We start from the raw sequence: 17258 nt of genomic DNA on the forward strand, positions 1-17258 counted from the left end.
TTAGTTTAGAATTCATTCGCAAGGTGGCGCTACTGCATATGAGAAATCAGTTTGGTTTGATATCTCTGGGTTGTTGTTCGAGCATTGGAAACCAATATGTTTAAAAGCTGTTTAGTTCAGAATTCAGCCGTAAGGTGGCGCTAGTGTATATGAGAGATCAGTTAAGTTCGATAGCGCGTGATCTGTAGGATTTAGAAAATTGCCGTCTTCTACAAAGTTATTCGGGGATTGTAAACCAATAATGTTTATTTTAAAATTCATCCATTCCTTCGAAGAATACATGGTGGTTTGGTGCTAATTCATCAACTGACTAAAAAGATATAGAAAAGATTTCCTTCTTCTATTTCCCCTTTTCCTTCTTTCTTATTTCTTCCTTTTCACTTTTTTCTTTTTAATTTTTTTCCTTTTTTATGTATTTCCTGCGTCGTTATTTCTTCTTTCATCTTTTTTTTTCATCTTCCCTCTTCCTTCTTCGTTCTTCGTTTTTCCTTCTTTCATCTTCCTTCTTTCTTTTTCTTTATTTTTTCTTCTTTCGTCTTTCTTTGTTTTGCTTCTTCCTTCACCTTTCTTCTTTTTTCTATCTTCCTTCCTTCTTCCTTCGTTTTTTCTAACTTCCTCTTACTTCCTTCTTCCTCTTCTTTTTCCTTATTCCATCTTATTCCTTCTTGCTTCTTCCATCTCGCTTCTCTCTTCTTCCGTCTTCTTCCATCCTTCTTCCTTCCATCCTTTTTTCCTTTCTTCCTTATTTCTTCTTTTTCTTTCTCGCCGCTTCTTTTTTCTTGCTCCTTCTTACATCTTCCTTTTTCCTTTTCTTCTTTCTTCCTTTTTCCATCATTCTTCTTCCTTTTGTCTTTCTTCATCCTTCTACTTCATTTTTATCTTCTCCATTTTTTCTTCTTCCTTCTTTCTTCTTTCTTCATTCTGTTTCCTTCTCCGTCATATTTCTGTCTTCCTTCTTTCTTCTTCCTGTATCCTTCTTCCTTCTTTCTTTTTCCTGTTTTCCTCTTTCTTCTCATTACTCTCTTCACTTTTTCCCAGTTTCCCCTTATTACTTATAACTTCTCACTTCTCATTTCTCACTTTTTTCCATCTTTCTCCTTCCTTCTTCTTTTTTCCTTCTTCCTTCTTCTTTCTTCTATCTTCTTCCTTCTACCTTCTTTCTTCTTCCTTCTTCCCTTTTTCTTCTTCCTTCTTCCTTCTTCTTTCTTCCTTCTTCCTTCTTCATTCTTCCTTTTTCCTTCTTCCATCTTTCATCTTCCATCTTTCTTCTTCCTTCTTCTTTCTTCCTTCTTCTTTATTTCTTCTTCCTTCTTCCTTCTTCCTTCTTCCTTCTTCCTTCTTCCTTCTTCCTTCTTCCTTCTTCCTTCTTCCCTCTTCCTTCTTCCTTCTTCCTTCTGCCTTCTTCTTTCTTCCTTCTCCCTTCTTCTTACTTTTTCTTTCTTGCTTCTTCCTTCTTCTTTCTGCCTTCTTCCTTCTTCTTTCTTCATTCTTCCTTATTATTTCAATTATTCGGCCAAACGGCATTCGGCCAAATGGCGTTCGGCCAAATGACCCTTTCGGCCAAATGGCATTCGGTCAAACGACATTCGGCCAAACGGCATTCGGCCAAATGACCATAAACCATGAGTCACACAGAACACGTATCATATTTGAAACAGGTGGATAGATCTTTAATTACGCGTGTAGATCTAAGCAAGTTTTCAAATATTCTACGAGAACTTTTACTCTTCGCCGTGTTTCGCGACAAACTAATGCTACTGAAGGAGGTTTTTTCCTTGGGAAATACAACACGATGTCAACAACATACAATCCTTAACAGGTTCTGCGTCCTGAAAGGATTTCATCCATATGCCAAACTCTCACTAACAGCAAAACTGGCCCATACTGCATTTTCCGACATCGTGTTTCCCAGAGTGAATAGAGTTTGTGGCTACAATAATCCAATGATCCACCAATAATATGAACCAATACTGGAAATTCAAATTAAATGAGTGCCTTACCTTTGAAGCTTTCTGCTTTCTTCATGGTCCAGAGTTAATATAATATTTCATAGAATGTTTTATCTCGAAATGTCGTTTCAGGCCATTTTCCTTCAACACCGTAACACTTTCCGAACAAATTAAGCAGACCACCTTTCCTTTGGTCAACGTGTATAAAATAACCTCTCTCTTTGAAAACGCGATGTTCCACATCAATTTTAGTTTCTTGCGGTCTCTCAATGCAACAATTTAAAATTATGCAGATTAATATTTTGCAGCGCAAACGTTGATTTTGGAGTAGTGCCACAATGATTTTCAAGTTATTTCAAATAAATTGGAACACAATAAAAAAGGCTCGATAAACAGATTTATTTCTTTTAACCAATAACAACCTGCTACAGTATTGTATATATCACAAAGAACCATGGCTCCGTAGTGTGTTTTACACGCCTAAGCCTACCAAATAAACGAACTTGAAAAAAACCTACAGTATTAAAAACTTAACTAATAAATAACTAAAAAAAAGAGATTATCGAGTTAGATTGAAAAGCTTGCGGGCCAGTTATAAAGTATTTTTTCCTTACATGCCGCGGGCCACCAAAAAGGGAGCCGCGGGTTGTACGTTGGACAGCCCTGTTTAGATTAAACCGATCATACGTTTATAATTTGAAAACATTCGTATTTTTAACGAGTTGTTCGGTTTTTTAGTGATCACCGATCGATTTCGGTAGACACTGGAAACGAATTCGGTAGTTTTTAGTGTGAAGGTATTAAAGATATAATTGATCCAAATTTCCAAGCTAACTAGAATTTTATCATCTCACTAAAAATCGGCGTTTCTAAGGGCAAAACATACTTTTGCATATAAACGATAAAGACGGATCCATAAAAAACTGAAAAACGATCCATAAATAACATCTGAATGTTCCTTAAAATGCTACCATAAATCCATAAAATAGTTAATGAGATTCCATAAAGAATAATTTTTCGATCCATAACAAAGCTAAAATTTAGCAATTAATTGGGACATATGTTCCATTTCCATGGTGAAGAAAAACAATACAATTATTGCTATTTTCCCATGAAAATATGACAAATGATACATAAATCTTTGGAAAATGATCCATACAAAACTATATTATGATCCATAAAACTTCAAATTTCCGCATTTTTTTATCGTGATGATGATCCATAATTTCAGTAATATGATCCATAATTTTAGGCATATGGTTCATAATTCTGGCCATTTGATCCATAACTTTGTTCAAATGATCCATAGTTTTGGTGATATGATCCATAAATTTTGATAAATGATCCATAGATTTTATAAAATGTGTGGATAAATTAATATAGTTTCATTGGCCTTCTTTCCAAGCATTATGGATACCATTATTAAAATTATGGATCATATGACCAAAAATATGGATCATATGGCTGAAATTATGGATCATCATCAATTGCGCAAATTTGGATCAATATATAGTTTTTATGGATCATTTTCAAAGTTTATGGATCATAAAAATATTCTTTATGGAATCTCTCGAACTATTTTATGGATTTATGGTAGCGTTTTATGGAACATTCAGAAGTTATTTATGAATCGTTTTTCATTTTTTTATGGATCGGTTTTCCACATTGAACGGTGCAAAGTAAGGGCTGCCGTTTCTAAGCTTATATAATAGATCCATGCTAAATATGGTTTAAAAGAAACTTTGAATGTAAAGTTAAAAATGTAAAAAAATTGAAACCCGATTTGATCAATTCGAGTTTAATTAATTAATTGCTAATTATTTTCATTTCCGAAATAACATTTTTAGTATTTATAAAACGAAATCCAAAAATACGAAAACGAAATTCAATAGTATCAATGAAGTTCATAAAATTTCTAATATTAAGACATTGCAACAATTGTTCAATGAAATAATTTACAATTTTAGACAAAAATCGTTTCAATCTTTTATTGACAAGATTAGCTTCTTATTCCCTTAGTAATAATTAGGTAGTTTAGGTTTTGATTTTCAAATTTGCTTGGGACAATATAAGAAAGCAATAAAAGTGAGCATTTTTTCCATTGATAACCCCGTTTATCGTTCATGGGAAATTTAATCAAGTTTATTGCTCTTTTCATTTTTTTTTATTCTTCTGATTTTTATTGTTGAAAACTTTTTTTTGTGGAATATTCTGTGGAAAATTTTGTATTTGTTTTTTTTTGCTAATATTGATTTATTTATGAGAATTTTGTTTAGGCTAAAAACATTGTAATTCGTTTCAACCAGTGGAAATATTCTAATTGCCAGAGGAAATTGAAGTATAATAATAAAATATTTTTAAAAAATGTATCATAACAAAAAAGGATGATAGTGGTAATAAAACATGGAGAACCTAGTCTAAGAGAAGAATATATGTACAGACCCATTCGATTAAAATTGGAAACAAAACCCTTCAATTTTGGCAACACAAATAAAAAAAAACAAAAATTCTATTTTCGAGTGATTGCTTCTTAGGCTGTGAACCATTCCACCGATTCGTTTAATATTTAGTTAAAATTTGACAATTCGATGGTTATTTCGCCGTGGTTAAAAATAACCCTGCTCCGGAGCATGGTTAGATTTGACAGTTCGATAGTTAAACTTTGTTCGCGAGAAAATTGGCGCCAAATCCATTTCGTTCCGAATAACTATCAATCTGTCAAAACTCAAATGGGTCGGCTTCGGAGTAAAATTTTAACCACGATGGGAAAATAACCATCGGAGTGTCAAATTTTAACTAAAAGTTAAACGAACCGGTGGAATGGTTCACAGCCTTAATCGCGTAAATAGTCAATAATAAATAATTCGCACAATCCTCGCCGAAACTGGTCGAAACTCGTCAAAACCGACATAAAAAAATCGTAGATAAAAGCGCGTAAAAAATCCGCGAAAAAACGCTTAGATTCCAAAATCGAACGATTTAAAGTGAATAATGCACCAGCCTTTCATGGGATGAACTAGCATCCACCACCAGGGGCCTGTAGCATAATCGAAATTTGACTAATAATATTAGTAGAGTAGCTTGTAACTTGTACTTTTCCGTTGCATAATGAATCTACAAGTAACAATTTACAAGTCTAATATTACAAGTAAAGCGCACTAATAATATTAGCAGATTTTACAAGTAACTGTTGCATAAAGAAAATATAAGTACAAATTATTAGCGTTGGCTTGTAGTTTCTTTTACAAGTATGAATAGTGCTGTAATTTAATTTACAAGTAGCTTTTATTTTATTATTTTAACTGTGCAAAGTAATTATACATCGTTTTATTGTTTTTAACGACTTAACAGAGATAGAAACTATTATTCAAATTGCTTTAAATTACCATACAGTGAAATACTATGCACTAAGAATAATTTTCTCGTTCCAATACAAAACTGAGAATTATGAAATTTTTCAAATAACTCTGGAGAAAGCAGAAATACTTGAATCAAAATACTTACAATCAATTATTCAAATGGTGGGCGCTAAATACTCAAAAGTGGATTGTTTTCGCTTAAAACCGTACTTTGGCCCAATAATCCAATGTTGTGTAAAATGACTCTTCTAACACTACGTAGTTTACCTTAATTCACGTAAAAACATTTTACCCAAAGCAAAATTTTACCCAAAGCAAAGTACTGAACAATCTCGGGTGGGGCCCTGCCTCTTGCCATATTTTTGACAATAGTAATGTGACCAGCAAGCGTCCTGCGAAACGCGGGATGTCTATCTGGATTGCGTCACTAGCTTGAAAGTGGATCCTCCAAAAGTGCATTTCGCATAGATTTTAGGCCAAACAAATTGGAAAACTATTTGTAAGGCTGTATGAATTGTAATAAATTTTTAAAACGAAGTTGAAAAATGCAGCGTCCCGCGAAACGCGGGTCACATTAGACAATAGGCAAAAAAAAAGGAAAAGTGCTAAAATTTTCAATTAAATCATCAGTAAGAGTTTTGAACATAAATTTTGAAATTATTTATCTTTCAAGAAATCTCCAAAATTTCATAATAATTTCAACAATTTCAATTATTGGACTAAAAACGAAATCCAATCCCGCAAAACACGTAAATTGAAATCCGCAACTACAAATTGCCCAAATTAAAACCCATGTCAATCCTAAAATCCGCCTAAAAACACGTAAAAATCACTCCAGTGTGCATTACTTTTTATTTGTAATGTAATGCCAATACTACGAAACCGAATTGAACCGCGGAATCAATAAATTTAAAAGCGAAGTATAATAAATTCGTGTTCCGTGTATACCTATCGCAGTATTCTATGCACAAACTAACAGAAAAACATAAACAAATCATTTATCGCCGCATTGGCAATGAACTGTCGGATGAATTTTGACAGGTAAATGAACCTGACAGACTTGTCATTTCAACCTTACTAATAATACAAGTACTAATATTATTAGTTGGCGAATCACTTTTATGCAACTCAAATTACAAGTACTTGTAATTTTTTGACTTGTAACTTGTAACTTGTAGCTAATATTATTAGTCTGATTATGCTACAGGGCCCAGAGCTCAGATTGAGAAAATTCGACGAACATAATGTCCATTTCGCACGGAACTTTTGATGGTTTCAATAAAAGATTGTACCCAATTATTGTAGTTTTTGACAGTACTTGGCGTAATAAAGTGAGCGTCTTGTGGCATAATGTTGGTGGTTCTCAAGCACCTGTTAGTGAACAAAACAAACAGATGTAGATATTTGTTGTGTTGTGTTATATTTGTTGTATATAGTGCTGACTCAAATCGCGAATATGACTTATATCGCGAAAACTCTTGTTATAAAATCTTGAATTCATTTGCAATCTTGATCCTGCGTATACGGAAAACGTTTGAGGTTTTTTGTTTCACGATGCTAAAATTCACGAAGAAAATAAGTGCGGGAAAAGCTAGATGAATGTTCGCGAATATGAGCTGTTGGTAAGTAAGCGAGAATAATGTTTGTACTCGCAATGCGTCTCACTATTGAGATCATATAATATTTCGACGTCGATTTTTTACTGAGCACTGAATTTAAGATACTGATTCTGCTGCTAATGTTGGTTGGACTAATTTGAATTAAGTACCACTTGGATTCATTAACGAGTTGTCTTATTTGTCTCTCAGATACGAGATCGAATACTTTCCATAACGACATTATTTTTTCGTACAAGTCGTCTCTAGGGTTTCAGCCAGAGCAACAACGACGATCCGCCTTGTTCGGCTGCCGGCACCACTCTAAGTACCTGTCGCCTTTCCAAAATTCCCCGGACCTGTTACTTTCGCTGTTCGGGTTCTTAACAACAAAAGCCTCTGGAAACATTTTTTTTTCCACTTCTGTGTTATTTGAATTATGGTTCGTCGATGCTGCTACCTAAAAGCGAGCGAGAGGCAAGTAATGGAAAACGAAAAATCAGAAATCTCCTCAACTTGATCCTTTTGCCACTCGAGGGGGGTAAAGGAGTGCTGCAGACAAAGCAACGATCATTAACGGCATACACAGTCGATCAAACGATCTTTGCTTTTTTAATGGGCCATCAAAAACACATCCATGCTTCATCCCTTTCTATTCCATCTTCTTCACCCACACAGCAGCAGCATGGGGAGAGAAATCTTCCCTGGTTTGCAACGCAAGGATCGGCAAGGATTTCACTTTCACGACTTCGATCCTTCCTGATTATGTGTATGAATGTCTGATTTTTGCTTTCTCCTTTTCCCGAGACCCTAATGCGGTCAGCTGAGAGGGATAACCGTAAACCCAGCTGATTGCAGTTAGACACCCGAGGCTGTGTATTCCACACGGAGAAAAGAAATCCTCCCGGTTGTGTTAGTGTCCAAAGAAGGATGTTTTTTGCGTGAGTCTTGCGAAGAAAAAAAAACCTGACACCGTCAATCAGTCTTTGGTGGATCCTTGTCAGGCGAGGACGTGCAACTTGGATCCAGTTTGCAGTCGGAGCAAGTTCTCACTCGGGAACTGCTTTGTCCATCGTCTAGAAGAAAGTCGATAATTTATTTCATTTCATTACGGCGTAATCTGTCACGATCAGGATTGTTCTATGTTGGGCTTTGTCTCTACCATGGCCGGGAATCTGGTTTACTGGACAAATGTACCACTTTTGAGGGGATTTGGCGACCTTTGGTGGCCTCCTTCGAAGGCCGGTTTTCTTCTTGCGACACAGAACTCTTATCTTGGTACCAGCGGAAAGGGGTCAACCGGATCCAGTGGACCATGTTGGGAAATTGTTTGCTCGAAAGGGTGTGGATCGTCGTAAATTAATTATTCCTGGGCGATTTCTTACCGATTAAAATAGGTACAGACTTATCTGACTATGTGACTGACAACTGCATACGGCTTTTGATGCGCGGCGGACAGATGCTGGTTGGTACAACAAGGATGTGACCTCCCCTCCACAGAGAGACAGAAAAGTTTCCAAACTGCAGCTTGGGAGAAATGTTTGTTTACCGACCTGTGACTGCAAACGACTACAACAATGGCTGAGATGTTGATGGGAAAGATAATGCCTTGTTCGGCGCAGAATTAAAGATGAATGAATGAGACTGGTGTTGCTGGTCAATACATCAGCGATTCGATACCCGAACCGAATTAAGGGCGTTTTATTCGTTGCCCCTATTAGCGGGCAGTGCTGCCTCCCGTGGGAATTGTTGATCTACCTCTGATCGAGTGACCGCGCCTCCAATCTCGACTCTCGAAGGAAAGTCCTGACTTTTATTTCGCGAACGCACGGTGCAGGTCCAACGTTTCGTGGGAAGTGCAGGCATTCATTGACTTGTTGAATGTAGGTGGAGCTCGCTGTGGCGAGAGAATCGATTCTTGACAAGTGGGAATATTTATTCCTTTTGTCTGCACAGGTGTCCAAAAAATCACCGGGTCAGTTTTTTACCTTGCTTGGAATTAGTATTTTTATTTTCAAAAACAAACTATCGATTGAAAACGATTTTTTACGTATGCGATTAAGCCTACGGTACCGAAAAGTCTCCGTTTTTTCTTCTTAAATAAGTTAAACATAGTCTGTTACAAAATCTGGTAAACAAATTAACTTTCATATTTGAACAAAATAGTCTGTTATACGAACCACATACAATTTCTGTATCAACGTAACTAGATTACAGATAATAATGACTCAAGCATTCAGAAACAGAGCGTAACTATTAAAAAAATCATGTTTTCTTTTGAAGCAAGAAATTTAAATGTGAAACGAGTTGAAGTTCTTCAAAATAAATGACATTTTCTGGCATTTTTTTGATTTTTTTTCTTTTAATTTTTGATAAAATATTTGAAATCTAGTGAAGATTTTTAAACATTATTCGACATTATTGATCAACTTTCGACGGTTTCAATTTACAATCGGCTTAAATTTGATTAGCCGGTTCTAAATTACAGTAAACCAGACAATAATGTACATGAGCGCTCGTGTTTAAAAAAATTGAGTCGGCGCTGCAAACAGTACCTATAATTGTAAACAAAACAGCTTCCAAGCTTCAACGGACTAAAAACTGATAGTTTAACCTGCTGATTTCGAAGAAATCAGAAACTTTATTGAAAGTTTTCAAAACATCATCGAATATTTTCAAATTGTTTTGACAAAACAAATTTCATTGAATTGATATTAAAAAGTTACGTAAACACATCAGGAATTTAAAGAAAAATGATCGTTTTTGCAGTTTAACAACAGCATTTGTAACATTTATTTTTTTAAATATAATCAAAAACTTCAAATCCTTCGATAACGTAGTAAAAGAATTTAAAAAAATCAATGATCCCGTCTAAAAACTTATCGAACATTTTCAAAAAATTCGACGAAAATAACAGATTCATATTTTGTCTATTATATCAAGAATATCAGATCATATATTTTGAACCTAAATTTCGAATATTTCGGTAGAAAAAAAAACTATTAGAAAAATTTGCGATTTATCAAAATTTTCAACAAAATATATAAAAAAAAAAGGCGAGACGACCCAGTCTGAAAGTCTCGATAATAAAGACATCAATTCATTGAAATTTTCAACAAACTATCAAAAATTAAAAAAAAGGAAATGACGGGGAATGTTGTCCCATGTGTTGCTAGGAAGATAATCAGGGTTTTTTTTATGTCTGACACGTTTTCAATGTATTTTTTTCAAATTACTTACTTATTTTGTAATTTTTATAAATTTCCAAGGATTTTTGAAAAGCTGTCAAAATTGCTTATAATAATTGAAAATTTTTAAATTGTAGCGAAATATTTGGAACTTTATAACTCTTGACGAAACTGTTGGAATTCTCGTAGTATTTTTATTTTGATAAAATTTTCGTTTTTTTTTTCATTTTTTTTTTTAGTTTTGGTCGTTTTAGACCTTAAGCGTCAATGAAGCAATGAGTTAATCCCACGAAAAAAATCACAAAAAATCAAAGAAAATTCAGGGGGTATTTAAAAAGCTATGAAAGTTCAGATTAACCGAGAAATTAATGAATTCCAACCGCGTAAAAAACATGTATATAACATTTAGATTTTTGAAAATTGTGACCAACATCTTGATGAATTTAAAAATATATACATTTCTACATTTACTGCAGTTTTTACGAACAATTTTGACTTTAACTTGACTTAAAAATATCAAAATGTGGAAATTAAAAAAAAAGTTTTTCAATTTTATTTTCAATGTTTTTGAAACTTTTTAATAAAATCAGTTTATGATTTTTTTTAAGTTTCTTGACAAAACCTTTAAAGCATTTTTTGCAATTCCTGACCATAATACCTGGTTTACAGTTCGTATTTGAATGATAAAACGGCCTCGGCTAGCCTTGTTGGATAACTAAACCGTGTAAAATAAAAAATGGGTGTATCTTTGAAAAAAATGAATTCCGCTGAAAATTTCAAATATTTAAACAAAAAATTTAAAGATATTCAGTTTTAAGTTTTTCTAAAATACAAAATTTTATTGGAAAAAATGAAAAAAAAACGAAACTACAACTCGGGCTGAAAAAATCATCTCTTGGCAACTAGTTGCACAAACCACTATTAAAGCACAACATTTTTTGACGAGATTTTATTTTTTTAAATTATTTTACTTAGACGAAATTTTTGAAAATTTTGTCGGAATTTTTCCTGTATTTTTTTTTAGTTTTTGACTTAATTTAAATTTTTGCCTTTCTCGTATACTAAGTATACGTAAAAGCTATATGTTTTTTGAGATATTTTTGCGATTTTTTCAATGCTGTTGAAATGTTTGAGAAAATTACAGTTCACAACGATTTCGTCAAAAATAAAAAAAATTAAAATATTCGGAAATAAATTTTAAAATTTTAGAAAAAAAAGAACCGTCAATTGACATAATATTTTGGCGAAATTGTCGGAATTCCTAAAGTTTTTTTATTGTTGATAAACATTTCCATTTAAAAAAAAAAATGATAAAATTCACATTTTTTATGGGAGACTGTAAGTTTCAACTGTTAAGTTTTTCTTATTTTTTATAATTGTTCTTTAAAATATTAAAAAAATTTGTCAAAATGTTGAGAGATTTTAGCTAAAATTTTTTTGTTAGCTTTTTCTAATTTTTGACATTAAAACTCATCGAATCTTTCAATATTTTCGACTTCATTTAAATTTCCTCACGGAATTTTTAAAGTTTCCAAAAACTATAAGCTTTTTTTTTAATTTTGAACATTAGACATTTGTGAAATTTGTGATAAAACTTTTAATTTTTTTTAATATCAAGGGAAACTATTTAGAAACAATTTTGATGTATCTATAATATTTTATAAAATTTAAAAAATGAAATCAAATTTTAAAATGCGGTTTTTTTTTTAATTATAAGTATTTTTTTGTGTAAATATCTTGGCTGTGCATATGCACAGCACATGTTTCGAAATGGACCAATTGATATGAAATTTGCGAAAAAGAATCCACGTGTCTTGGAGGGACTCGAACCCTCAACCTCCTACTCTCTAGATAGGCGTGATAACCCCTACACAACAAGACCGCTTACGTTAGGCAATCAAACTCATCAAATGCTTTAGCCAAGCAAGCCTTTGGCACAGCAGAGTGCGATTGATTCGCATTCTATACCAGCCCGCCCAGCCTGTTGTTGGGAGGCATGGAGTGCGTTCCTCTCGTTTAATAAACAATGTGCACTCGCTTGACTGTGGATATACAACAGTAAAGCACATGTGGAGATTGGACAAATCAAGCATCCGAAAGATATTCAATTTGCAAAAAAGAGAGCTAACCGCGGTGGAGGTTGGTATTCGGATTCTGATGGCTTTTCCGCAAACGTGACCTTTAAGTGGTCTTGTTGTGTAGGGGTTATCACGCCTATCTAGAGAGTAGGAGGTTGAGGGTTCGAGTCCCTCCAAGACAAGTGGATTCTTTTTCGCAAATTTCATATCAATTTGTCCATTTCGAAACATGTGCTGTGCATATGCACAACCAAGATATTTAACAAAAAAATTGTTTTCGTACGGCCGAGTTGCCGAATAATATGCAATTAATTGTAGTTATAAGTATTTTCCAAACTTTTTGATTTTTTTTATAAATTTTTTTTGTTATTTTCTTGGTCAAAACTTTCAAATTTTTTGACAAGTTTAAAATATTATTATTGTTTTAATTTTTGAATAAATTTTAAAATATTTTTAATGTTTTATTAACTTCCTTCAACATAGTTTTTAAATTCCTTTTAAATGTCGCACGGATTTCTTAAAGCTTTTTTGTTATTTTTAGCAAAATGTCTGACAGTTCATATCAATTCAGTCAAAAAATTCGAAAATCCAAAAGTTTAAGGAAAATTTTTAACGGTTTTTTAGAAAAAAATGTAAATTTTTTCAGAAAAATTATTTAAGCTCTTTTAGTGGAATGTCTTCAACTGTCTACGACGAGTTCAGTACTTTCCATTTAATTCCACTGCGTTTTGTTATATTTACAGATACGTATTTTGACCTCAACTGTGAGGCCGTCTTCAGTGTCTCGTACTTGACTCGACTTAGTCAGTCAAGTCGAGTCAAGTACGAGACACCAAAGACGGCCTCACAGTGAAGATCGAAATACGTATCTGTAAAGATAACAAAACGTAGTGGAATTAAATGGAAAGTACTAAACTCGTCCTAGGCAATTAATTACATATTATTCGGCAACTCGGCCGTACGAAAATTATTTTTTTGTTAAATATCTTGGCTGTGCAATAAGCACAGCACATGTTTCGAAATGGACAAATTTATAGAAAATTTGCGGAGAAAAATCCACGTGTCTTGGAGGGACTTGAACCCTCAACCTCCTACTCTCTAGATAGGCGTGACAACCCCTACACTACAAGACTACTTAAAGGTCACGTTTGCGGAAAGGCCATCGGAATCCGAGTACCAACCTCCACTGCGGTTAGCTCTTTTTTGCAAATTGAATATCTTTCGGATGCTTGATTTTTCCAATCTTCACATGTGCTTTACTGTTGTATACCCACAGTCAAGCGAGCCCACCTTTTATTATTCGAGAAACATCACACTCTATGCCCCCAACAACGGGCTGGGCGGATTTGTATAGAGTGCGAATCAATCACACTCTGCTGTGCCAAAGTTCTGTGACAAGTACACGACTTTAATACAACAATTGAAACGCAAGCTTTGATTGCATGCAAGTTACGACGCATAACGCCATAACGTTTCTGCAGCATTCTGGTACAATAAACAAGCTCGCATAAAACGCGCACGCTAATAATACTTTGCTTAGTGATTTCAAAATTAATATCACAAATTATTCATCATTTCAACGAATTTCCCGATAATGCATTTGATTGTTTGATTGGGTTGTTTAATAATGCACGAGAAAGACACAATCACTGCTAGATGGATCAATCTGGGTTTTTATATACATTATTATATGCTGCATTTTTGTTTCAAATTTTCGATGATGTTGTGATTTTTTTCAATTAAGTTAAAAAATAAAATTCCTGTTTAATCATTGATGAATTTCTTCTGTATTGAAAAAAAAAATGATTCCTTTTGTTTTTGTCAAATTTTGTGAAATATGTAATAAATCTTTCAACCTTTTTGCCTATCTCGTATAACAAAGTTGTACCGAAAGGCTATTATTTCACTCAATTCACGAAAATTTTATATAAGCCTCGGAGAACCACAGTGTTATAAACAAATCGACTGTCTGTTCGTGTGTATGTGTGTGCACAACAGCTAAATAAAACATTAGACAACTTTTCATATAGTAATCCTTAACCGTTTTCCTCGCAATAAGTCTCGAAAGGTGGTAAAGCCTTGTAGATCACTATTGAATTTTGTGACGATCGGACGTTGCGTTCAAAAGTTATTAAGAAAATGGTTTATTAAACCATATAAGGTTGATGTCTTGGCTAATTGCGAGAAAGGCAGTATCACTTTTCGGTGAATTAAGTTTGTTTAATTCTTAATATTGTTGTAACTATATTGGAGATATTTTAAAACCTAACTTTCGTCTATGCTTTGATATTAGACTTATTTTTATTTGTCAACATAACTCAAAGTTTCTACACAGACGAGCTCGGTGGTCTAGTGGCTATCGCTTCTGCCTTATAAGTAGGAGGTCGTGGGTTCAATTCCAGGCTCGTCCCTTTCCTACTTTGTATTTCTATCTTAGTTCTTTCTGTGTTTCACGCTATACCAAAACGATTCCTACTGTTATAACCATTCACACAATCCCAAAACCTCCCGTGGCACCTATGAGAGGTCGTAGAGTTCTCTGCATCTTTCTTAAGTAGGTGTCCAACTAACCATCTTTCCCATTCCTCAGCATTCGCAAGGACGTGACCAGGACAGATCTCGACTATTGGAGAGTACATTGCTTCCATCTAAAAGTTAGTGATTAGTCCCAAATCATTATCTGTGGTAACGGATGAAAGTGATGCTAATAACTCAAAGTTTCGACACATTCTTCAAATTTGAGTTGATTTTTTGTAATGTTCATTGATTTTAAAAAAAAATATTTTTCAAGTTATTTCTATTAGAATTTGCCAACATTTTTTCAAAATACTTGTTTTAACATAATTTTTTTTTACAACTTTTAGTGGAATTTCTGAAAAATTTATCTTTTTCAATTTCCCACGTGGCTTTTTTTATTTCCGTAATTGTTCTATATTCGTTACCTATTAAAAAAAATTCAACGATTATAAACAATAAGTTTTTAAAATTGTTGATAATATTTGCGAAATTTGTAATGAAACTTATTTTAATAAATTACTTCCCGCATTTTGCTGATTTTTAACTTTCTCGTACAACTAAGTTGTACCGAAAGGCTATCATTTCACTCTAAATTCGAACTTTTGATAGAAGTCCCGGAGACCCATAGTGTTATATACCATTCGACTCAGCTCGTTGAGCTGAACAAATGTCTGTCTGTCCGTGTGTGCGTGTGTGTGTATATGTGTGTGTGTGCACAAAATGCCATAAAAACATTGGCCAAATTTTCACATAGAAACTCTTAACCGATTTTCTTGCAACAAGTTGCATCCGACAGAGACCAAAACGCTGTTGATCACTATTTAATTTCATAATAATTGCGAATTGCAAAAAATAGATAATATTAAAATAGTGATGAGACATAATCCCATAGAACAATAATGTGTTATGAAAAATGCCTTGCATCTATGAATATTTTCAATGTTTATCCATGGCTCCCATTACGAGTTTCATCGTACTATAAAGATGCTCGTGTTGCGCGCATTTAGGCGTGAGTATGCTCTTCGTTCAGTTTCATAGTACTTTGAAATTGTCCGAAAGTCAAAATTCAAACATTCGAGAAACTTTTGGCAGCTCCATCTGTCGTCTACTAGTGTAAATTTTCTATCATAACATTGGACTGTGTAGTTTTGCCTTTCTTGTACATCATCGTAAAGGCTACATTTATTACCTTTTTGCGCGAGAAAGGCACCATCACCGCTAGGTGGATTAATCTGGTTTTTTTTTACCTAAATTACCGATGAAATTTTTGAAATGTTCGGTACCATTTTTTTTTTTTCAATTTTTGATCAAATTTTGGAACATTTTCGGAAAACTTAAACTTTATGATTTAAAAAATATTTCTATCAAGACTTTCCAAATGTTTCATCAATTTGTTTTTTTATCAGAATTTTGGAAATTTCATTGTTGAACTGTAGTTAAATTTTAAATTAAATCACAATTTTTAGAAATTTCAACAACATATATATATTTTTTAATTTTAATTTACATTTTTATACAAGAACAAAAACCTTGAAATTTTTATTTATTTTTTCAAATTATTCGACTTTTTTAACTGTACTTTATTAAGTTTCACAAGTTTGTCGCAATGTTTTTTTTTTGACAAATAAGTTGATTTTTTTTTTCATTTTTTGATTTTTTTACATTATCATTTTTTTAAGACTTATAACACAATTTTTATTCATCCACGATTTTTTTAAAAAATTCGCAACAATTTTCGTGTTTTAAAATTCACTTCTCTTTGATGGTGACAGAGGTGAACCGGCCAAGGGCTGAAAGCCTCTTTAATAAAGAAGAAGAAAAAAAACTACTCTTTGATCTTTATTCTGAAGTTTTTGGAATTCTAAAGTTTATAAAAAAAGTCATTTTTTATCTTTATTGAATCAAATTATTTGGAACTATTTTTTAATGAAATTTGTAAAATTTCTGTTTTTTTTTATAGTTTTCCAATGTTTGTCAATATACAAAACATTACGTCATAAAATACGGTACACAAAAAATTGTAAACAAAAAAAAAAGTTATTATCGTTCGATGAGCAAAATGAGGGCTTTTTCGATTTCTGTCAAAACTCTTTTTCAGAATTTTTAAAAATTTTTAATCGGTTGAAAATTTTTAGTAGGGTAATGACGGCTTTGGCAGGTTTTGTTCTATTATTGGCAGGGGTTTTTTATGACTGATTATGCTCAAATTTGGCCCAATCATTCTTTGTATATCAAAGAATATTGTGGCCAAATTTCATAAAATTCGGTTGACAAAAACCCCCTGCCAATAATAGAACAAAACCTGCCAAAGCCGACTATTTCCCTATATCGGACAAATTGGACAAATTGGTACACATTGATTGAATTTGGTCAATTTCAGCATATTGAGTAGTCAGTAGGGTGTCCCAAAATTGGACCAAGTCTGGGATTTTGGGGGCTCAACCTTCAAATGAAAGCTTAGGGTATAACAAAAGAAAAATTGTTCTACGACAACTCTGGGAAATGACGTTTAGGGGTGGCCCTGACGCGTTTTATGAAAAAAGTGCATCTTTTATAGGTAACATCGAAAATA

At 33.3% G+C, this 17258-nt stretch overlaps 1 protein-coding gene across 1 annotated transcript in view; it reads left to right on the plus strand.

Moving 5' to 3' along the window:
* LOC134202889 (M-phase inducer phosphatase-like) overlaps window positions 1-17258 on the plus strand; it is a 648085-nt gene that overhangs the window by 610681 nt on the left and 20146 nt on the right. The window lies entirely within an intron of this gene.

Source organism: Armigeres subalbatus, chromosome 1 (genome assembly GCF_024139115.2).
Source record: "Armigeres subalbatus isolate Guangzhou_Male chromosome 1, GZ_Asu_2, whole genome shotgun sequence".
Taxonomy (NCBI): Eukaryota; Metazoa; Arthropoda; class Insecta; order Diptera; family Culicidae; genus Armigeres; species Armigeres subalbatus.